Source organism: Eucalyptus grandis, chromosome 3, assembly GCF_016545825.1.
Source record: "Eucalyptus grandis isolate ANBG69807.140 chromosome 3, ASM1654582v1, whole genome shotgun sequence".
Classification (NCBI taxonomy): domain Eukaryota; kingdom Viridiplantae; phylum Streptophyta; class Magnoliopsida; order Myrtales; family Myrtaceae; genus Eucalyptus; species Eucalyptus grandis.
The window spans coordinates 10,310,706-10,335,244 of NC_052614.1; the positions used below are offsets into that span (position 1 = coordinate 10,310,706).

The 24,539-nt window shown below is 40.2% G+C and overlaps 1 pseudogene; it reads left to right on the plus strand.

Annotated features, from left to right (window-relative positions):
• The first annotated feature begins 11,514 nt into the window (after positions 1-11,514).
• On the plus strand, positions 11,515-20,462 carry LOC120291210 (annotated as a pseudogene).
• Positions 20,463-24,539: the final 4,077 nt, after the last annotated feature.

The following is a 24,539-nucleotide window of genomic DNA, read 5'->3' on the forward strand; positions in this document are numbered from 1 at the left end:
GATTTTCTGATGCTGATTGGGCTGGTTGTGCTGACACCAAACGTTCAACTACTGGCTTCTACACCTATCTTGCTTCTAACCTTCTTTCATGGTCAGCTAAGAGACACCCTACTATGTCTTGTTCTTCCATAGAAGCTGAATATCAAGCACTTGTGTCTATTACTACTAATCTTACATGGATCAGCTTTGTTCTACAAGACATTGGTCTATGTCTCACCTCACCAACACTTTTGTTTTGTGATAATAAGTCTACTATCTCTCTTACTGCTAATCATATTCTACATGCTCACACCAAACATATCGAAGTTGACTTCCACTTTGTTCCAGAAAAAAGTCTCCTCGGGCTCTCTAAGTGTTCATTATGTTCCCAATACTCATCAGCTTGCTGATATTTTTACCATGTCATTATCACACTTAGCTCACTCTACTATTAGAACCAAATTAGGTATGGGATGTCTACCCCTTCCCAATTTGCGGGGGATGTTAAGAATCTCATGAAAGCACGGCTTGCACTAACATACTCTACACAAGCATACGTTGTTGCTGTTTCAACAAAGGAAAGGAATGCAGATACTGAGGAAAGGAATGCAGATACTGCTACTATAACAAAGATCAGAAGAAGTGAAGTAAGCAAGTCGTTGACTATGCCAGCTACATATGTACATGGTGTTCAGGTTCAACTAGCTGGGAAAGAGACGAAGTCAGTGGCGAAACTTCCAAGCTCCACGTGTTCAACTATGAGTGGAGATCCTCTGCTGAAGAACCATTATTCTGTTTTTGCGTGTCTAAGAAAAAGAGCAACAGTTTACTTTCTTTTCTTGTAAGTCAGTTTTTCTTCTTGTTAATCGGTTTTACTTCTTCGTCAAGATCATGTAATATTTATAGGAAAACAGAGCAAGCGAGACAGTGAGCTCTGAGATGAACATTTTTCTTTGAATACAGAGAGAAGAAAGTCCAAAACTCCTCGTCCATTCTCATCTTCTTTTCTTCCTTTCACTCTGTTCATCTTCACAAAGGGGAGTTCTTTCCTCGAAGGAGACCCGGCGAAGGTTGTCTCGAAAGAAAAGTTGTCTCCTATGGTGATAATCTAGATCTTTTTACTTTCACGAGTAGATGAGTTGAGCCCCTTGCTCACTCGGTGTCCTCAGTTCACACATCATCGAAATGTTTTGGGCCGCAAAACCCACACTTATTTCTAACTCACCCTCGTCTAGTATATTATAAGGAAAATGACACTAATTATCCCCAAATTTAATTTTAGTTCAATGTACAATGTAATTCCTAAAATTTTACTTTATTCAATATGGTTTATGAACTATAATCTAACGTACAATGTGGTCCTAAGCTTTCAATATATTCAATTAATCCATAAACTTTTAATACACGTTTAATTAGTTTTTGAACTATATAAAAATGTTCAATATTGTCCCCAAACTTGAATTAATAGAAGGAAAATATTGGACCTTTTTATATAGTTCATGGACTAAGTTAAACATATACCAAAAGCTCATGGACTACATTAAATAAATTAAAAGTTCATGGACCACATTTGATATTGGGCTACAATTCATAAATCACGTTAATCAAATTAATAATTGAGAGACCACATTGAATATTGAATAAAAGTTTAAGGACCATTTGTGTTATTATCCAAAAATTATAATAATAATAAATAACAGGGCAATGCTATCCATTCAATTTCCACCGAATCATTCAACTTCTATTTAAACTTGTGACCTCAAATTTATTTACTATCTTTCTTTTTTATTTTCCTAAGACTTTACTCCCCCAAAATTAATTGTGTTGAAAAGAGAATTTTTTTAAAGAAATCTAATTTTTTTATAGGTTGTCAAGCAAATTCATTGATTTATTGTCCGGTAAAAGTTGTAAAAAATATTTACCATAGACACTTTTTGACACAATCACTTGTTTACGGATTTTCATTTTTATTGTGGGCAAAAGAACGCTTCAAGTGCCATAACTTTGCACAAAGGGACACTTAAGTGACATAACTTACGAAAGGTACACTTAAGTGCCACATTCGAAGAAAAACAGATCACTTCCGGCCAAAACGCCGACGTGGCATTTTTCCGACGAAGCGAGCCTAAAACGAGGCCGTTTTGCTCGCCGACGTGGCCAGGCAATGCAAAAACGGCGTCATTTTGGGCTGACATGGTAAAAAATATAAAAATTAATTAAATTTAGTTAAAATATTAAAAATAATTATTTAAAAATTTTAATAAAAAAAGAAATGGGAGCAAAGCGGCGAGGGATCGCTGCCGGGAAGGGACGGCGACAGCGGGGGAGGGTTGGTCGGGATCGCCGAGCCTTGGGCCGGGGCCGGTGACCCCGGCCGACCGATGGTGAGGGCTCGCAAGCCCTCGCCCCCTGATCGGGGCAACACGGCCTCGCCGGATCTAGGTGAGGGCCGCGACCCTCCCTCGTGGCCCTCACCGATCCGGGGCGAGGGCTTACGAGCCTCGCCGCCGATCGCCGGGTCGCCGCCCTCGGCCAAGGCCCGTGACCCCGGCCGACCCTCCCCCGTCGTTGCCAACCCTTCCTAGTGGCGGCGGTGGCGGCAGCTGAGGATCAGCCCTCGCCCACCTCCAACCCTTTCCTTTTTTTTTTAAAAAATATTTTTTAAAATTTTAAATTATTATTTTTTAAATAATTTAACTAAATTTAATTAATTTTTATATATTTTTTACCACGTTAGCCCAAAACGACGCCATTTTTGCATTATTTGGCCACATCAACGTGCAAAACAGCGTAATTTGGCTCGCTCGCTAGAAAATGCTACGTCGGTGTTTTGGCCAGACTTTGGCTAGATTGGCACTCAAGTGATCCATTTTACTCCGATTTTGGCATTTAAGTGTACCTTCGTAAATTATGGCACTTAAGTCCTTTGTGCAAAGCTTACAGACTTCAAGGCCCCGCACGTCTTTATCAGTGCATATCACTATCAACCCTTTCTTACCGATTGTCATTTATACACATATACATATATTTAAATGATCAAATGAAACAAAAGAAAAAACCCTCTTTAAAGATTATCTAAAGTAAGATAGCAATTACATTCTCTAATGTGAAGCTTTAAAAGATGAAATTTAATAATAATAAAAGCATAAAATAAGAGTTTTTTTAATGCCAATGAAATCTCATCATTTTGGATAAAAAATTGTCTATGCTAAAAATTTATATATATAAAATAAAATAAAAATTAGATTTCCCAGGAATTTCCCTTTTCAAAATAACTTATTTTTATTGGGGAAAAAACCACAAAAACCCTAAACTTTACAACTGTGACACATTTATCCCAAACTTTTTTTGTGACACTAAAAACCCCAAATTTTAGCCCACGTGACACATCTACCCTCTATTAGGGTTCCGTGAAAAAACACAGTTAAAAATTCTACGTGGCTGCTGACGTGGATGACATAATGCAAACGGTGCTGACGTGGCACCCGTTTAAGAAATAAAACGGCATCATTTTACATCAAACGTGGCGTTTTTGATCGGAGCCGAAAGGATGAAAACCTCGTCCGTCCATCCCTCCCCTCTTCTTGATCGAGAGGAATTGCAGGTGCGTATTCTGGTTTCTCCATCTCGATTGCACCTCCGATCCGTCCTCAATCGTCGTCGTCTGTCGTGCATCCACTTTTGTTTCGATCTGATTGTTGTGGTTTTGACCGGTCCTCGCGATGCGATCGTCGAGTGATTTTCCGTTAATCGCCCGCGGTTGTTGTCGGAGTTGCCGCGAGGGCTTCGCTCGATTAGTCGGCCAATCGTGCTGAGGTGGAAAGATGTGAACTTTGCCAATTTCGCTGCTGTTGTTGCTTCTCTTGGTGCTTTGATTGGTTAGTTTCTTGAGTCGAAACTATTTGGGCTGAGCTTGCGTGATGTTGCTCTTCATGGTTATAGCTCAAAGAACCTCGATTTTAGCTCGGTAATTTCTGAATTTGAGTAATCATAGCTTTTGGAGTGTTTGTGGTTTTTTTCATACCTCGTTTGTCTAATAAAGTGACGGGAAAAATGGTATTAAAAAAAAAAAAGAGTTGAAGAGCTTGTGTTAAATCGAAGAGCTGTTTGCCTTTGATAATGCCGTCGCGTTGGGTCTTACGCATGTTTGCTTAGAAAACTAAGGGCGCGTTTGGTAACGATTCTGTTCGGGAGCCGATTCCGATAAGAACCGATTCTTTTTTATTCCGTCCCGGAACCGATTCTCGAGTAAAAATACGTGTTTGGTAACTCGCTCAAAATTTTTTATTCCGAATAGAATTGCGTTTGGTACCGTATTAATTGATTCTGCTCCAAATTAATTTCTTTTGATTTTTAAATAAATTTTAAATAATTTCTTTTGATTTTTAAATAAAATTTTAAATAATTTCTTTACTTTTTTACTTTTTCTTTTTTTTTCCTTTTTTTTTCTTTTTCTTTTTTTCCCTTTTTTCCTATTCTTCTTCTTCTTCATTTGGCCGGTCGCCGGACCGGGCGACGGGGACGAGGGCCGGCGACGCCACCGGAGCGCCGCTACCTCGGCGAGGTCGGCTTCGTCGGCCGAGCCTCGTCGGGTAGCTGGCGAGGCTCGGCCTCGCCAGACTGGGCGAGGCCGAGCCTCGCCGGTGGCAGCTGGCCTTGCCCACCTCGGCGAGGCTGCCAAATTTGCCACCGGCGGAGCCGGGCGAGCCTCGCCGATGGCCAGCGAGCCTCACCGGCAGCCGGGCGAGGCTCACCCAGCCCACCGGCGAGGCTCACCCAGCCACCGGCGAGGCTCGACCTCGCCCGATCCGGGCGAGGCCGAGCCTCGCCCGCCGCCGGCGAGGCTCGCCCGGCCACGGCGAGGCTTGCCCACCCCGTCGGTGGCCAGTCGGCCCGCCGCCGCCCGGGCGAGGCCGGCTCGCCACCGGCGAGGCCGGGCCTCACTGCATCCGGCGAGGCCGAGCCTCGCCGGTGGCTGAGCTTGCCTCCGCGAGCTCGCCGACCTCGCCCCGGCCTCGGGCGAGCCTTCGGCGATCTCGCTGACCGGGCGGCCGGCGGCGGACCGGCGACCGGCGGCGGCGGGCGGCGGCAGCGGCGGCGGACGGCGGCGGGCGATGGCGAATGGCAACCGAGATGATAAAAGAGAAGAACAAGGTTTTACCGTTTTGATTCTTTTTCCGATTCTCTGACGAGAATCAAATTTTTTTGATTCTCAAATCTTGTCCAAAATTGTTCCTGAACAAAAATTTACCAAACGCGATTCTCGTCCCAAACCGATTCTCGGGAACAAAAATCGAATCCGCACCAAGTGGGCAAGTTGCCAAACAGGCCCTAACATGTCAAGTTCATATTTCTTTAGACCATGATATACTGTTAAAGCTAATAGGTAACTTTATCTTTGCAAGGAAATGTAGGAGTCTTCTGACTTTAGTCTCTTGCATACAAAGAGATGAAGCGTCGTACAAGGGGAATAACAAATAGAGTTGATATTGAAATAGTTGATGACTTCAAGGCTGAGATTTGGGGTGGAACAGGGGGTGCTAGCCATGGTGGAGATAATGAGGCTAGAATTGAATTAAGTGATGAAGTTGGAACTGAATTGGTGTTTACGCCTGAGGCGAGGCTTGATTATGTTTTTTCTAGCCAAAGTGGAGATAGTGAGAGTGATGATGGCTTTTATTTTGAGAGTGATGATAGTGAGAGTGATGATACTGAGATTGATTTATTAAGCTGGATGTGTGATGAACACATTATATCTAGAGATGAGGAAGGGATACATGAGGTGGGGATGGTGAGGGAAGCGACATTTGCTATTGATGATAGACAAGAAGACATGAATGAGGATGAAAATGATGAGGACATTGAAGGGTATGAAAATCTCAGTCCTCTTGACTTTAGAGATGAGGAAGTATGTGACCAAATAAGACCTTTGACAATTAGATATGACCCTTGCTGCAATCATAACGAATTGCAATTTCAAGTAGGCATGAGATTTGAGTCTCATACTCAATTTAAGAGGGCAGTGCAAAAATATGTAAACACAAATGGTTACAATATTAGTTGGAAGAAAAACGAATTTAAAAAGATGCATGCGAAGTGTATGACCAGATGTAAATGGTTCATTTATGGTAGTTGGCTCAACAAAGAGAAAACATTTGTTGCCAAGACTATTGAAGAAAAACATACTTGCCCTAGAAGCATGAGAAATAGAAGTGCATCTTACATATGGTTTGCCGAAGAGTTCTTGCCTAAGATCAGAGCTAATTTGAAATATACCACAGCATAATTGCAAGCAGATGCAATGGAGATGTGAGAACTCATGCTCAACAGAAGAACTTGTTATAGAGCAATTGATAGAGCTCTTAAGACTATTCGGGGTCCATTTGTTGAGCAGTATGAGTTATTGGCATCTTATAAAGCTCAATTGGAGTAATCTAGTAAGAATAGCACATTTCATCTTTTACTTAGACAACCACAAAACATGTTTAAGAGATTTTATGTGGGCTTCAAAGGGCTAAAAAAGGGTTGTCTAGAAGGTTGTAGGAAAGTAATTGAACTAGATGGTTGTTTTATTAAAACCGTAGTAAAGCAAATGCTACTTTGTGCTGGTGGAAGAGATGGAAATAATCAGATGTTTCCAGTCGCATGGCTGTTGTTGAAGCGGAAACACAAGACAGTTGGACTTGGTTCCTCAAGTTTCTATTTACAGACCTTCAAGTAGGTAGAGGTGATGATTAGACATTCATAAGTGATTAACAAAAGGTAAAATGAACCACGCTTGCGGTGGCCCAATTGGATAAGTGCTCCAATGATCTTTTGCCAGAGGAGAGGAGTTCGAATCCCACCGGCCGCACGGGATCTTAAGTGTGGTGGGTCATCCGCTAGCGTCCCCCCAAGGTTTACCCCCTATTACCCCGAGCCTGTCGGGCTGTCCGTGTTGATACGATGCGGGTGTTCCCTTTGTCATCCAAAAAAAAAAAAAAAAAGGTAGAATGAGTCTCAAATTTCATCAATTCCTTTATAATAGTCGTTGAATTATGTCTTGCAAGGTTTTATTAAATGCATTTCAATTATGTTTTGCAGGGTTTTATCAATGCAGTTTATTCATTGGCTCCTTGTGCAGAACATAGGAATTGTTCAAGGCACATTTATGCAAACTGGAAAAAATTGTACAAGGGAGAAACATTTCAAAATTACTTCTAGAGAGCTGCATATGCCACATATGAGGTTGAATTCAATATGGCAATTGCAGGAATGAAGAGGGAGTCTGTTGATGCCTATGAAGATTTCATGAGGCAAGGGCCAGAGCATTTCTATAGGGCATTCATAAAGGTTGGGTGAAAATGTGATGCTATTGAGAACAATTTGAGTGAAACTTTCAATGCATACATTTACAAGCAAATAGAGATGTCAATTGTTGATATGTTACAAGCAATAAGAACAGCTTTGATGGTGAGAATGTATGAGAAAAGCCAGTTGATGATGGGTTCTCAAGATGAATTATGTCCACGAATTAGGGCAAAGATCAAAGAAGTAAAGATGAAGTCTAGGTATTGTGTTACCAAACCATGCATTGGGGAAAAAATTGAAGTTGAAGTTAATGATGATCGATTTGAAGTAGACTAGAGGGGGAGGACTTGTGCTTGTAGGCAATGGGATATCTCAAGAATACCTTGTAGCCATGCTATCTCATGCATTAATTATATGAAGTATGAGATTAATCGATATGTTGATGATTGTTTCAAAAAGAATGCTAATGAAAGATGCTACCAATTTCCATTACCGACATTAAATGGGAAGAAAATGTGGCCACTATCCACTGAAGAACCAATATTGCCTCCGCCACGCAATAAGCAAGGTAAGAATGTTGAGAAAATGACAAGAAAGGGGAAGGTCATGGTTAATCCAAATACTAATTCGAATAAATTGGCAAAAGTCGAGGTAATCTTCTCATGCTCAAACTGTCAAGACTTGGGACACAACAAGAGAACATGTCCGAACCTCTAGCAACAACACAAATCAAACCTCCGGTAAGAGAAAAAGGAAAACCAAGAAAACTTATATAGGCCCAAGCCTTCGATATTAAAATGGTCTCATGACAATACTTGTTGTAACTTACTCATGCTTTTCTATGTAGGGTAAAAGGGGGAGACCAAGAAAACATCCAAGACAAGCCATGGTGGAAAGGACATCTACCAGACAAGGAGGTACAAGAACACAAGAATCTGCTAATCAGATCGACCATGTCTCAACTAAGGCTTTTGGACCATGTGGAACTCAAGAATCTACAAGTAATGCTCCACATTGAAGTGGATGTGAACCAAGAAGCTGTTGCTTGTTCCTTTTTGGTTGTAATCCGAATTCAACACTAACATAGAATCTCGGCTGCTTGTGCTTGTTTGGTTGTAAATGAAAACAAAGGGTGCAAGCCTTTTGACTGTAATCCAAATTCCTTTTTGGCTAAATTTATTTTTTGTTGTAACCCAAGTTAAACACTAATTATGAATCACTATACAATTGTGGATATGCTGATGTGATTAGATTATTTATTTTGCTTTCAGTTGAGACTTCCACTTTCCCTCGTTTCTTCTATCACTTTCACTTCTCTTCAAGCTTGATGATAAAATGTGTTAAGGAAATGAGAATCTGTGAGCGAGGGACCTGCTTTAGCGTCATTATCTTTTTGTGCAGGAGACTAAAGCCAAGAAACTACCTGATGCCATAATAGGAGAAACGTTGAGATGTGACAAGAATGATATGTGGCAACTACAAGAGAGTCACTTAGTTTGAGCAATCTTAATTATATGGAGGATGAGTTTCAAAGTTCAAAGTTCAATCGGGTCATGACAATAAAAGTGAAAATCAATTGTACATTAGTGTGCTAAAGAAGATTCTGCACATACTCTGATTGTATCACTGCCAAATTCTTGTAATGCTATCTCCACATGTTGATAAATCATTGAATAATATTAGAAACTGACGACCAACAAATTAACGCGATAAAGAACGAAACTGTCACCAATGCCAAATAGGAGACTTTCCGAAGAAAGAAAAGCATGATTTTTAAACAAACCCAACCTCAAGTGCTTTGCAGACTTTATCAACCACCGGTGCGTAGTTAATCCTCTGTGAAGTCATAATGAGTTCAAGAACACCAACGCAAGATTGGCCCGATGGTTCAAAGACGGGCAAAGCCAAGGTTCCCTGAACATTATAACGAAGAGCATGATCAAGCCTCGAATATTATTTGCTGGTGTAGTATTGTACATTAGGAGTCCATTCAGGCAGCTTTTGCTGGAAAACGCGACCAGGAAGTCCCAGTTCTCCATCATTCCCCCCATCCGCAGAAAACAAATACATCATAGACACGATTCTGTACTGGTGAAGCCCATTAGTATTTGGACCAAGAACGAAGAGTTGCCCTGAAGTTGTAAGGACGTACCGACCACCATTCTTTACCGGTGCCCAAACCTGAGCTAGAACAAGCTGTTCAGTTGATTCTTTGAAGTCACGAAGAGCCTGGGTCATCCTTTCTTTAATGATACAGTATCCATCAGGATTTTCAAATGCCGTCAGCCCCAAATATGGTGACGACAGCTTTTCACGATCACTATCCTCAGTGGGAGCTTCGGTCTATGACTTGTCAACTTATCAGTAAAAACTCAGTAGCCGTGGCTTCACAGGCCATTGCAGACAGTTGGAACAAACCAAACTTCAAGCAACAGGCAACTTCATAGTTCAGGACTCTCAGAATTCATAATTCTCACACAATATATATAGGAAATCAGGTGAAATGGGAGGTGGAAGTGGCAAAGAGCCACTGATATTTGAAGGAGGAGCAATCCCAACAATTAATTCAAACTCCTTGCTTTGCTTTGATTCCCAAGCTTTTTGAAGCGATAGAAAACAAAAACCGTACCATCAGACCAAATTTCTCGATTAGTCAAAGAGGGAAAAAAAGTCAAAATAACATGCAACGAATTCAGATTAGTTCCAAACAAGGAAAAATTTCAACTTTCCAAAAATCGTAAAACCAGAGAAGACCAAAACCAAGCAAGTGAACGCGGGTGGAGAAAGTCAACCCTTAATTCTCAAGTCTCAGATGGCCAGAAAAAACAGAGCTTTTCAACGACCCAACTCCAGCTCAATCAATCGCGATCCGCAAGAACCCGACTCGAAACCGAAAGCGAACGAATTCGAACGGACTCAAGACTGACATGCGACAAACCGAGAGCAATCGGAGAGGCGGACCCCTGCGGCGACGGCGGCGGCGAGCTTGTCCTCGGACCTGCAGGAGAAGGCGCAGAGAGGCGAGCTGGGCTGGTCGGAGGCGGACAGGAAGAGGGGAGACGCGGCGAAGTGGAGCTGATGATCCATCATTGGCCAGGGACTGTAGACGTCAAGGTCGAGGTCCATGATGGATTCCCCGGGGCCGCCGCCGCCGCGTCTTCGGGCGGCGGACTTGTCGGGCCACCGCGGCCGGGGCCGTCGTCCTCCAGCTCGGGCATTTTCTCGGGAAACGACGGATTTTCCGGGAGAGTTCACGAGTGGAGGAGAGGGAGAAGGAGAGAGCCGTGTGGGTGCCGTGAGCACCGTTTGAATTCCGTCATCAACGTCAGCGGCCACTTAGGATTTTTAATTGTGTTTTTTCACATAACCCTAATATAGGGTAGATGTGTCACGGGGGCTAAAGTTTGGGATTTTTAGTGTTACAACAAAAATTTGAGGTAAATGTGTTACGGTTAGTAAAGTTCGGGATTTTTGGTGATTTTTTCCTTTTTATTAGAGTAAAATTTGAAAAGAAATGGAGAAGAAAACGTAGTTCCTTTGATATATGTGAGATTTTCACATAAAAAATTTAAAAATGAGAAATATTTAATTATGACAAATAAAATTTAAAGAGAAACATAAAAAATTAACAAAGAAAAAAGTAAATAAATGGAGTCGCCACTTTAAATTGTGATTAGAGGACCGATTGTAGAATTGTCTTTTTAGGATGCATTTGGTAACGTTTATGTTTAAAAATTATTTTAGGAACAAAAATAGAAAAATTATTTCTCGTTCCAGAACAATTTTTAATAAAAGAACGCGTTTGGTAACTACACAAACTCCGCCGGCGGCCTCGCCCTGCCAAGGTGAGGTCGAGCCTCGCCGGAGGCCGTGAACGCCCGGTGAGGTCACCGGCCAAAGAAAAAAAGAAGAAGAAAACAATAAGAAAACAAAAGGAAGGAAAAAATAGAAGAGAAAAATTGTTTCTGAAGTATTTTCGGAAACAAGAAACATGTTTTCTTGTTTTTTTGTTTCCAAATTTGTTTTCTTAATAAAATTAATTTTTTTGTTAAACAAAAGCCAGAAATAAACATGTCTCTATTCTTTTTTTCCCGAACAAAAAAATAGAAATTGTGTTCTAGAAAATAAAAAAAATAAAAAAGAACACAAACAAACCTGCCCTCAGTGAAAATGGGAGCTTTTTAGCTGTATAGTAAATGGAAATAGCTTCGCCTTTTAATAATAATAATAATAAATCTTCTAACTCCTTCCAGTTCGAGGACCACACTCTCTCCCCTTCATCGTCAGCGGAGAAGCCACTTCCCTCGCCATGGTAAAGTCGATGAATCGGCCCTTCAACTCCATTCTCTTCGATTCCCACTTGAATCACCGTCATCCCCTCTTCCCGATTTCTCGGATTCATTTCTCCGTCCTTCGTTTCGTGACGTTTCTTCTTGTTGTTTAAACAATGCAGGCTCCAAAAGGGATTGCCAGTCCAGTGCCGATCTCGTGGTACCCGACGCTGTCCATGTTGATGCTCGCCATCGGACTCGTCATCACGGCTTCTTTCTTCATGTAAGCTCCCATCTGATCCCCAAGCGCTTTCCCAAGAAAAGGGTTCTCTGTTTTTTTTATGTTTCTTGGGCGTAATTGCGTTGAGCTCTTTGCTGTCCGGATCAAATGAAGGACTTTTTTTTTCTTTTAAATGAGTCGAGTGCTTTCTTGAGTTGATGATGTTAATGATCATATGATTGTATATTTAACTAAAATTCAGATATGGTGATGATGATGATGATAATAATAAAACTTCTAAGTTCTACCTCATTCCAATTTGAGAACCGTGCTCTTGTCATTGGAAGAGAGGTCACTAGCCCTAGTTCTGGGGGCGGGGCGGGGCGGGGCGGGTTGGGTTGGGTTGGAGATGGGGATGGGGATGGGGATGGGCGTGGGCCCCTTGGAAAGATGAGGTCGATCGACACTCTCCATCCCCTATGTGTCGATTTTCCATTGGCGGTTAGGAATTCAGGACCACCTGTGCTTGGACGCATGGGATCACTGCACCCGCTCTGAAGGGAATATCGCGTGGCTTGTCTGTTCTTTTTGTTTTGTCGAGTGGATCTTCCGTTTTTGACCATGTTTCCACGGACGCCTCGATCAATTTAATTATTCGACTTTATATGCAAGTGAGATCGCTTGTCCACCTACTTCATAAATTAAATTAATCATTTCCTTTTGGTATTAGGGACTATTGACGAATACATTAATTTTCGCGTAAGATAAAAATTACAAAGCCAAAGCGTCCATTTTTCGCTGTTCGAATCATACTAAACCAATTCTTATTATGGAATATGATATCTTTTAAAATTTAACGGGCAAGCCCGTACCGAAGCGTGGGATAAGTGGAGCCAAAATGAGGGTAGAGAATGAACTGGTGCAGGTAGCGTTTGATAAGTGTGAACTCTACGAGGGAATCGCTTGACTTTTTGATAAATTGAGTCTGGGGATGATCTTATCATCCTGGGTTGGGTCATAAATGGAATTTCTCAAATCAAGCCATTGTCCATGTCGCGACCGAATTTTTCAGGGTATGGACCTCCTGGGTTTGGCTTGAATGGATTGTTAAGCTAAACTTAACCCGGGCTCTCCCAAGCCCATACCAATTCGCGACTTTCGGTTTAAGTTCTTAACATGCAATTTTTTAATCAGGAGTCGCTACTAATCTATTTTTGGTGGGTCGATTAGAAACCAAGTAAAGTAATGGGAGATTTACTTTACTCCTACGAACCAGAGATTATGGGTACGGGGACTTGGTTACACTAGATTTCTCTAATGCCCTTTCGGTACCATTCTTTTAATTTCAAAAATGTTTTTGCAGGCAACTTGAATTGATTTTAAATCTATTTTCCTAACATGTAAGGTTATCATACGGGTGCGCAAACCACCAATTTAACATCCAAGAAAGCAATGAATAAATTGCAAGACTTACCTCATAGCAACGAAAGCATCTGCATTGTTAGATCAGAATTCACATCAACAATCATAGATATGATTTCTAATTAACATGCAATTTCTTTTTTGTTTTCACTTAATTAATGAGAATCATGCTTTATGCAATGCATGCCACTAATTTAACATGAAATGATATGACATGTCAACATGACTTAGCTATATGACCTAAGCAATATGACATAACTAAGCATGTAGTCTATCCTAAGCATGAGATGATTTATTCTAAATAATTTTTTATTTTCCATGAGATTCGAAATTAAAGAAATGCAACACTTAAATATGCAATCTAAATTACTCTAATGACCTAATTCTAACGACGGACAATTTCTAATCTAAATGCATCTAACAAAAATCACTAAATGACGTGCATTGTATGAATCTAATTCTATATGACGTGCACCTGGTTTTTATTCTAAATAAGCATGCAATTTATTCTAATATGCAATGACGTATAAAGAATGTCCTAATTCTACATGACATATGCATGATGACCTTTTTTTGTGTTTTTGTTTTATTAATTTCGAAATTAAGAATTGTCAAATTATTAAACATGCAACCTAAGTAAAAAAAACACTAGCAACCTAAATTGATTGATTTGATTTTTGATTTTTTTGAAATTCGAAATAAAATCTCTATTCTAAATATGCAAGATAACAAGAAATATTATAAAACAAACCTAATCCTAACTCAAATATTTTTTTTGATTTTTCTCTTATGAAAATAAAATTGATCCAAACACACGATATCAAATCAAACAAGACAATATTGATATCCAAAAATTGGCGAACCGTATCTCGCGCATGAGATCGGGTTGACCAATTTTAATTTTAAATCGCGAATCAAATCTCGGGCTTGAGATTGGATTGTCGATTTTTATAAAGGATTGCGAGTCGGATTTCGGGCGCGAAAATCGGACTATCAATCCCTTGCTTGAGGGGACTTTCATGTCAGAATCTCAATCTCTCATTAAGGAATAATTATACTAAAAAAGCAAATAAAACATAATAATAAAAGTAAAATAAGGTAAAAGAAAAACTACCTAATTTCTCTTTTGTTTTTCTTTCCAAAACAGGGCTTGGCTGCTCACGGTGGGATTGACCAGTGTGGCGGCGGCTGGGATCATGCAAAGCGAGGCCGAGTGCCGTAGTTACCGGCGGAAATCGCCTGAGAACCTGCGGGAGAATCAACAAAAGTCCACTAGGCGTGGCTCATGGCAGGCTAGAGATATACCAAGACTTGCTAATGGATGACTCGATTAACCGCTTCGTGGTAATAAATAGACATTGGTCAGAGCCCCCAGAGAGAATTGCTGACGTTAATGTGGTGCGGTGGCACAAGTCTGCAACTTCTTGAAGGAAAACCGCCCTACGATCCAAAGAAAATTTTCTTTAGTCTTCTTGCTTTGACCAATAACAAGCTTTGCTGATTCCTCAACTTTTTGACCGTGGACTTCAAGTCAGTGAGAAGCACGGCTTGACGGTTAACGATACTCGGCCAGGCGCGTCACGAACGGATACGGTTGCGGTGAGGCTCGGCTCAGCGGCTTCATGGATCATAGGTGATGGCTTGGCCTTGGGGACGTCGCTGGGGGTGGCAGCAACTGTAGGCTTGATGGCGAGACCTCGGACGTGATTAAAAAAACCCGCAAGAAAGTGAAGCAAAATTGGCAGAGCAAGGGCTGCGAGCGCTGGGATCACCGGAAACCTGCAAATAAAGAACAAACGACTGGACGGCGACTGGATTTGGGACTGAGGCTTCTCGGGTCAATTGATCTCGCTTGACCTTCTTTTCGGATGGTGTGCTTTCTTTAATGCATGACTCCTCTCCACGTTTCCTCCTTTGACATTCTCTAGTGCGTCCTCTTCAATGTGCAGAATATGTGTCACCTTTTTATTCTCCTCCCTCTCTCTCTTTGATAAAAGCATCCGGATTAACCCAAGAAATAAAAGAAACTCCCACGATTTATCCTCTCACTATTCTATGTAGCCCTCGCTTCTCTTTGCGGAGAACGTGTGTTCTCTGTGTTGCGGCCGTGACTCGCCTCTCTCTATTGCACTTTTCTCGATGCGGCCGCATGTGTAATCTATGAAGTGGCCCCTTTGTCGTATTCTCCAACGAGGTGAGCGAGTTTTCTCCTTGTACCTTCAGAACCTGCAAGAAAGAAAGAATAGAAAAATACTCTCTTTTTGTTGCCATATGTATCAATATGCGTGGCCTCAACTGGTGAGGTACAGCGGATTGACGCGATGCTTCTGCTTCACGATGTGATGCACGGAGGTGTTGACTATCAAGCAAAGTCGTTGATGGATATCATCAAACAAGGCAGCACCGGCGCAATGGTAGGCGTCACGATCGACGGACGGCAAGGGGATCAATGGATTGTGGGAGGCTCCGCCAACCTTCTCTCTCACGTGTGTATCCCTTGATGTGTTTTTATCAATGGCCGTGTATTCTATTGAGTGGCTCTTCCCGAAACCCTACGCGAAAACCTTTTATAAGTGAAGATTAGGGTTTTATTTTTCCTTTTCAAATCGATCCGCGAAGATTTCTTTTTCGCACGCAATATCACTTTTCTTTATTTTCCACATCTCCTGATTTGATCACCTAAAGATAAGATTGCAACCCGATTTTCTTAAATTCCAAAATCCACCGTAATATTATTTCAAATCTCAATTTAGGTAATTCTTGTCATTAAAAGAAAACGGGCTCGGGCCAATTTACTTGCTTCGTGGGCTTAGTCCGACCGCCAAATTAAAGCTTAGAACTACTAAATCAAACCCATTTGTCACCGACCCAATGTAAATGCAAATTAAGAAACAAATGCACCTAAAACTATATGCTATGCAATTAACTATTTTTTTTCCGGAATAAAATTAACCCCTAATTTTTTAATGCAATAAATGACTAAGCGGGTCGCCAAAATTTAGGTGTCAACAGTCCACTTTAATCCCTTAGGAACAGCCCTTCCCTTTGACAATTACTCGAGAGATGGATGCATTTTTGGTCATTTTGGGGCAAGTTACTCCTGATACGGAGGGTCCATATCCTTTTAACTTTATGCATGCATCGCTAGTTCAAGATTCGGTTGCTGCTATTCTTGTAACACACGAAAACTCACGTATTGCAATCCATAATTTCTTATATATACATGATTAGTTAGATATAAGGAAACAACCATCATCATCCACAAAATAGTCAACATAATTTATTTATTTCAATGTGCAGTACATTAAATTTTCAGCGCGAACGCTAAGAAGGTGGTGTTTATAGCTTCTGGTTATCGTGAAAACTGACAGCTCATACACCATCTAATTGCTCAAACCACCAAGAAAAAATAAAGCTATAAACCTGAACTTCAGCATCTATACATAACCGAAGAAACCGAGAACACAATAGCTGCTGCCAACGAGCAACGTCAGGCCACCACCGTCAGATTCAGCAGTAAATATCAGGCTGTTGCATGTCACAGATACGTCAAACACAGGAACCCAACCTACGCCTAAGCCAAGCCTCCGACCGGAGCTCAAGACGACGTCGACCCTCACTTCACCACGCTCCAAACCCGACACGAGACTCTTAACAGAGAGCTCGTTCGCCCTGGGCATGTCGGAGTGAAAATGGGCTCGAACGTTCATGTGGCTCGCAGCCTTCTGGATGAAAGAACCGATCTTGGTGTGAGCCAAAAGAGCGGAGTCCAGGACGATGGTGGCTTTCATGTGGGAGTACTTCACCGGAATGAGCTTGCTCAGGTTCTCAATGGAGAAGACGAGGGTCCATTCGGCAGCGACCCGAGAGTCGGAGACGTTGAAGGAAGAGAGAGAAGAGGCTGGGTCGAGGGTGAACGTGGGGACATGGTGGAGGGGATCACCAGGAAGATGATGATGGGAAGGCAGAGAGAGAGTACCGCAGTCACGAGGCACGGTTGGATCACCTTGCGACACCAACGAGAACGGCGGCTTTGGGTCTCTTGCTCGATCCCGGGAAGGGAGGACATGGCTTGCTGTACGACTCTGGCTTTACTGGTTCTACTGCGACAGGTGGAAGATGGGTTCCGCAACCTGAGCGCAGACGGTGGGGAAGCGTTTCTTATATATACATATATACTTTTAGGCCTGCGATGGCGTGATGGTTAGTCTCGGATGGTTTGTCTTATCTTTGTTGTGGGGGAGTGTTTTCCTCGAAGGAGAACTTTTGATCGCGGTCTTTGATGGCGGTCGTTGCGCATTGTGAAGGTCCTTTTCTGTCTTCGATTGGTGGACATCATGGGATTTGTTCGGGGCGGGGGAGGGAGGGGAGTGTTTTCCTCGAAGAACTTTTTGGTCTTTGATCGCGGTCGTTGCCCATTGTGAAGGTCCTTTTCTGTCTTCGATTGGTGGACATCATGGGATTTGTTCGGGGCGCTCGGGGGGAGGGGGTGGTTGGGGAGTGTTTTCCTCGAAGAACTTTTCGATCTTTGATCTCGGTCGTTGCCCATTGTGAAGGTCCTTTTCTGTCTTCGATTGGTGGACATCATGGGATTTGTTCAGGGCGGGGGAGGGAGGGGAGTGTTTTCCTCGAAGAACTCTTTGATCGCGGTCTTTGATCGCGGTCGTTGCCCATTGTGAAGGTCCTTTTCTGTCTTCGATTGGTGGACATCATGGGATGTCTCGAACACGTATGTAACCCAAATCACTAAATCCTTAGTTCCACTCGGGGCAGCCCATACCACCTCCAAGAAAATGCATATGTACAGTTAGAGAGACTCAAAACCTTATGCCTAATCCAAAACTCCCTCTAAGCGATGTGGGATAAGAGACATGCCCTTAGCCTTGCCTGCATACTGTCAAGGCGATTTTAGTCTCTCTCCGTACTGTCCTAGTCTAGGTCGTCATATAATCGAGAGAAACTAAATCAACGAAAAGACAGGTGTTTCGCCTTCAAATGGAAGAGGGAGTTCTTCCTCGACGGAGACCCAGCGAAGGTTGTCTCGAAAGAATAGTCATATCCCATGGTGATGATCCAAATGTTTTTCACTTTCACGTGGAGTTGAGTTGAACCCGTGCTCACTCAAGGCGCGCATAATAAAATTTATACTTTTCAATTTCTCAAATAGGTTTGGAACTCGAAATCCGTTTAATAACACAATTTAATTTTTCTATTTCTTGAATATATTTCTATTCAGAAATAGATTTGAAGAATAAATTAGAAGTTAAAATTTTTAATTCCTCAATTTCTATCAATTTCTGTTCCAGAAATTTTGTCATGCGCACCCAGTGTCCTCGGTTCACACATCACCGAAATAAGTGAGGAATTATGTTTTGGGCAACAAAGCCCACGCTTATTTCTAACTCGCCTCCATCTAGTAAATTATAAGGAAAATGACACTAATAATTCCCGAATTTTAGCTCAATGTGCAATATGATTCCTAAAATTTTACTTTATTCAATGTGGTCTCTGAATTATAATCTAACATACAATGTGGTCCTAAGCTTTCAATATGTTCAATTAATCCATAAAATTTTAATACACATTTAATTAGTCTTTGGACTATATAAAAATATTCAATATTATCCCCAAACTTAAATTACTATTAAAAAAAAAACATTGGATCTTTTTATATAGTTCGGGAATTAAGTTAAACATGTACCAAGACTACATCAAATAAATTAAACGTTCATAGACCACATTTTACATTGGGTTATAGTTCATAAATTACGTTGAACAAATTAATAGTTCAGAGACTACATTAAATAAAAATTAGCATAAAATAGGATTTCTTTTTAATGTCAATGAAATCTCATCATTTTGGATTGACAAAGATTAATGTCATCCATGAAATGTTTACCAAAAAAAAATCAAGATAAAAAAATGTTTGATGATGATATGCATAACTAAAGCAAAAGTTTTTTTTTTTTTTTGATTGAGGACTCCACCACATGCTCCATGTGCCCAAACGGGACCCTATATATCTTGGGAAAGGCAACTCACCGCCATGGCCGCCCACTTAAATCGCTAGCAACGCAGGGTTTCAAACTCTCAACCTCAGCGATGAGGAAGGAACTCTCAACTAACTACGCTACTCATGAATGAGTACTAAAACAAAAGTTTATAAACATACAATCGCGAAAAAAAAAAAAAAATCGTCTCTGTTAAAATTTTTCTAGATTCTACTTGACATATATGCATAAATTTTATACAAGAAAATTAGATTTCTTAGAATTTCTCTTTAAAAATTTACTTTTATAGGAGTAAAATTTGAGAGAAAAAAAAAAGGAGAAGGAAACGCAGTCCCTTTAATATATATGAGATTTCCACATAAAAAAGTTAAAAATTGAGAAATGTTTAATTATGAAAATAAATTTTAAATAGAAACACAAAAAAAATTAACAAAGAAAAAAGTAAATAAATGGAGTCGCCACTTTAAATTGTGATTAGAGGACCGACTGTAGAATTGTCTTTTAGCGAAAATGGGAGCTTTTTAGCTGTATCGTAAATGGAAATATCTCCGCCTTAATAATAACAATGAGAATAATAATAATTATAATAAATCTCCTAACTCCTTCCAGTTCGAGGACCACGCTCTCTCTCCTTCATCATCAGCGGAGAAGCCACTTCCCTCGCCATCCCTTCATTTTCTAAAAGAGTACACCGTAATTTGCTGAACTTCAAGCATAGGTCATTGCTGCGTTGTCTCGAATATCTAGTAATTGGATCAGTTTGTGCCAGAAAATTTCTTGTCGTTGATCATTATACAGTTTTAAACATGCTTTCTTGTGTTCAAAGCTATGAAGCGACCTATTCTAGGTGAAATCGTAGCTTAGCCAAGGAGCTTTTTATAGGAGCCATGGCATCCATCTTCCTCGTAATTCGCATCATCTATGGTCTTATGTTGCATAAAATGCTCAAATCCTATTTAAAATTACAGTCCTGAGCTTCTGTTACTAACTCTAAATAGCCATCTCCTCATCTTCTTCTATGATCATTGCGTCAATGAATTCTCTTTAACACTCAAGTGAGCCGTCCTCCTTTTTTTTTTCCCAATTGGACTAGAGGGTTGGGTCATTTGATTGCAAATCATAAAGATCGACTAGGATGATAATAAGAGTAAAACACTGGATCTATTAATGCACAAAAATTTACATGAATTTTGCTGATAACATGCGGTTGCGATGGTGCAGGGTTTTGCGTCATTGTTCTTAATCCTCTCTTGTGGCGTTTACGTCTGATTCTAACCTCTGTAGCTTTTGATGCAACATCCTGCGCTGGATAGGCGACTCTCCCGAAGCGGACAATTTAGAAGAATTTCATGATGTGGAATGAGGAAGTTGCAGTTGCCATAGAAGAGGGAGAGCATACTTGTTAGTAATTTTGCTTTATCTGGATGGCCGTTATCTCTTATCTCTGTTGTTTAAATGTACTCGGTGTGAGTTGCTTCGTCCTATTGATTTTCCAATGTGCAGCCCCTTTATTTTCTAATCTGATTGGAAATCTCGCACAACATTTCTGATGATCTAATACCCTTCTTAATCCCAATTATATGTACTAGCAAATGGTTTTCCTATTTTTTCATGTCATGGACATGAACTGGGACACGATCTCATCTAAAGAATGTAGAAGATGAAGTAGTCGGTAGGATCCAACTTAGCTGAATTTGAGAAGCCTCTCAAGCCTATTTAATGCTCGAGTTCTTGAAAAAGACCACTCTTATTCTCGTCCTTAAGACACCCTCACTTGCTGGTCTCCATGACAAGCTGAGAACAAACACAGCGCACAACTTGAAAGTTTGACAATCCCGCTCTCTCGGTCAAGATCTTGAATTCGTTTGCGTTCTTTCCCTCCCTCCGAAATATTGTAAAAGATGCAATTAATTTTATAAAATAAATTAAGAGGTGGAATTAATCGCAAAATATATTAAGTATAGTTGGTTGGTGGATCGCCAAGAAGATAAGACAAAACTATACGAAAGGTGGAATTAGGTGAGAAAATATCAAAATCCTTAGCCAAGAAAAGGAGGAATGAAAATCATAGACCCACAAGAGTTTGGGCCGGTCTTGGCCCATTTTGGCTCAAGCTAATAACAAGTCCAATGTATGCATGAACACCACGAAATAGAGAAACCAATTGTTGGGAGCAAGCGCAAAAGCCAATTCCCTTAAAAGGAGGAATGACCAAGAGAGATTTCAACTCCGAGCTCATCAATATATCAAGTTGAACCAACATTCACGAGTGAGTCTCAAAATCAATAGTCTCCTCATGAAACTCAAGTTCAAGTTTGTTAATATATCAAATTAGATTAACATTTACTCAAAAGCTTAAATCAATGAGTTATAGGTCATTAAAGATATATTATCTACTACAAGAAAATATGGCTTCGAATTAATAGAATAATCAAGTCAGACTTTAACACGTAATATCACATTCTTTAAGAATTTATTTATCTCACAATGTTGCTAATGATCACCTATAAATATTCTCAAAGAAACAACAAAATTTTAAATGAGAATACCATATAGCAATTTTAGTAATTTTCTAAGATTTCTCTAGAAAGCAATTGAAAAGATGGCTATAGTTTTGGAATGAAGACTCCCAAATGATTACATAATGTTCATCCAAAAACTAAAATATGTATAAAAATCAGTCTTAAAGAACATATGCAACTTTTCGTGAAATGTTGCAAAGTAAAAGGTATCTCTTCGGAAGAAGTTGCAAAATGAATAAACACAAAAATTCGAAAAAATTTGTAAATTAAACAAGTATAATTTCCAAAGTTGTCTTGAAAAGACACATATAAAAATTCGGAATAATAAAAATAATAAATAAAAATAATTCTTCTAATAAATAAAATTATGAATTTTCATAATTTCCAAAAATACTTAATGAATAAAAAACAACCTTTAGACTAACAAATGTTAATAAGATAACTGTACAAAATAAAATAAAAATAAAGCGGTTAGTGCTAATTAAACCATAATTTTGCAAAGTAAATAGAGGTATCTCTTCGGAAGAAGTTGCAAAATGAACAAATACAACCCTCCAAGAAATGTTGCAAACTGAACAAATATAATTTCTAAAAGTTGTCTTGAAAAGACTCATATAAAAATTCAGAATAATAAAAATAATAATTCTTATAAAAAATAAAATTCTGAATTTTCATAATTTCCAAAATTAAATATGAATAAAAAACAACCTTTCAACTAATGAAGGTTAATAAGATAACTGTACAAAATAAATAAATAAAAATAAAGTGGTTAGTACTAATTAAACCATGGGCGCGTCGTTCTAAATGCACTTAATAATTGCGCAATTATTCGTGCACTCACATGGGTATTGTGAGGTCTATAGCCCACACTGCAACCTTTTCTTTAAACATGTTAGAGAAAGGTCACACTTATAAATAAGCCCATCTCTTCTCAACTTTCCTATGTAGAATAAGGAGAAGCACATTTTGTTTGTTTTACAAACAAACTTCCAACACATATTACACCAATTCTTTGATGTTGAACTTTTTCTAACACACTTTGCTTGTGCGTTTCAACATAGATAATTTCTCAATTTTTTGCTATTTTAAGTAATAAAAATTTTGTTAATACGAACTAAAAACATGAAAACTAATTCGAATTATGAACCTCGCATTTGAATCCTCCAGTTTGTACAATCTTCATACTATGATGGTCAATCACAACTTTCTATGTTTATCATGGGAGCTTAATCTATACTTTTTCGCACTTCAACTAGATGAAACCCTTATGTTGCGTCGAATTGATATGTTGGATAGATAATCAAAACCACCTTAACCCTTCCTCCTCGTACGAAGTCCCGTCTTACGAAAAAATTTGAAAAGTTGATTGATTATAATGTAAAAAAAAAAAAAAAAAATGACTAGCTTGCGGTCTTTATTCTCTTAAACAAATTATAATCATTACAGGATATATGGATTGCATGATTTTTTTTTTTGTTTTTGGTCGAATATGGATTGCATGAATTGACAAAGCTGCGCATAGGATGCATTTCTCAATATCAACTTTCTTGCTAATAAATTTCTTTAGACTTGGAAGATTTCTGGGAAATGAAATTGGAAAAGGAAGTGTGCAAAGAAAAATGAATAAGAAAGAGAAATAGCAATTGACTCTGGTGATGGATCTTGTAATCCTGGGTTAGGTCATAGATGGAATTTCTCAAATCAAGCCACCGTGTCCCCCTCGTACTGGTGCAGGAAGTTTTTGGCAGGTGTGATCTTCACAAGCAAGTCGGTCAATTTCTGTGACAAATTGGAATCTGGTGTTGGATCTTATAATCCTGGGTTAGGTCACAAATGGAATTTCTCAAACAAAGCCGTCGTCCACTTTGAACCCAAACCCAAGGACCAGCCCTTTGCTTCGACAATTACTCGAGATGGAGGCATTTTTGGTCATTTTGGGATAGGTTACTCCTGCTACAGAGGATCCATATCCTTTGAACTCTATGGTCGCTTGCTGCTATTCTTGTATCATGCGAAAACTTGTGTATTGCAATCCGTAGTTTCATATACATACATGATTAATTATACATAAGGAAACAACAAATATCATCCACAAAATAGCTAACATAATTTATTTATTTCACGTGCTAAACTATTAGTGCAAAAGTGCTAAGAAAGCGGTGTTTGGCTCAGATGATAAGACAGTCTGCTCCTCACATTTTGTGGCCATTACAAAACCGACGGCTCAGACACAATCTAATTGCTTAAATCAACAAGAAAAAGAAAATTATAAGCCTGAACTTCAGCATCTATAGACTATATATAACCGAAGAAACCGAGAACGCAATAGCTACTGCCAACGAGCAACGTCAGGCCACCGCCGTTAGACTCAGCAGTAAATATCAGACTGTTGCATGTCACAGATACGTCAAACACAGGAACCCAACATGCGCCTAAGCCAAGCCTCCGACCGGAGCTCAAGACGACATCTACCCTCACTTCACCACGCTCCAAACCCGACACGAGACTCTTAACAGAGAACTCATTCGCCCTAGGCAAGTCGGAGTGAAAATGAGCTCGAACATTCGTGTGGTTCGCGGCTTTCTGGATGAAAGAACTGATCTTGGCGTGAGCCAAAGGAGTGGAGTCCAGGATGATGGTGGCTTTCATGTGGGAGTACTTGACCGGGATAAGCTTGCTCGGGTTCTCAATGCAGAAAACAAGGGTCCATTCGGTGGTGACGCGAGAGTCGGAGACGTTGAAGGAAGAGAGCGATGAGGCCGAGTCGAGGGAGAACGTTGGGGACATGGTGGCGGGGATGGCTAGGAAGATGACGATGGGGAAG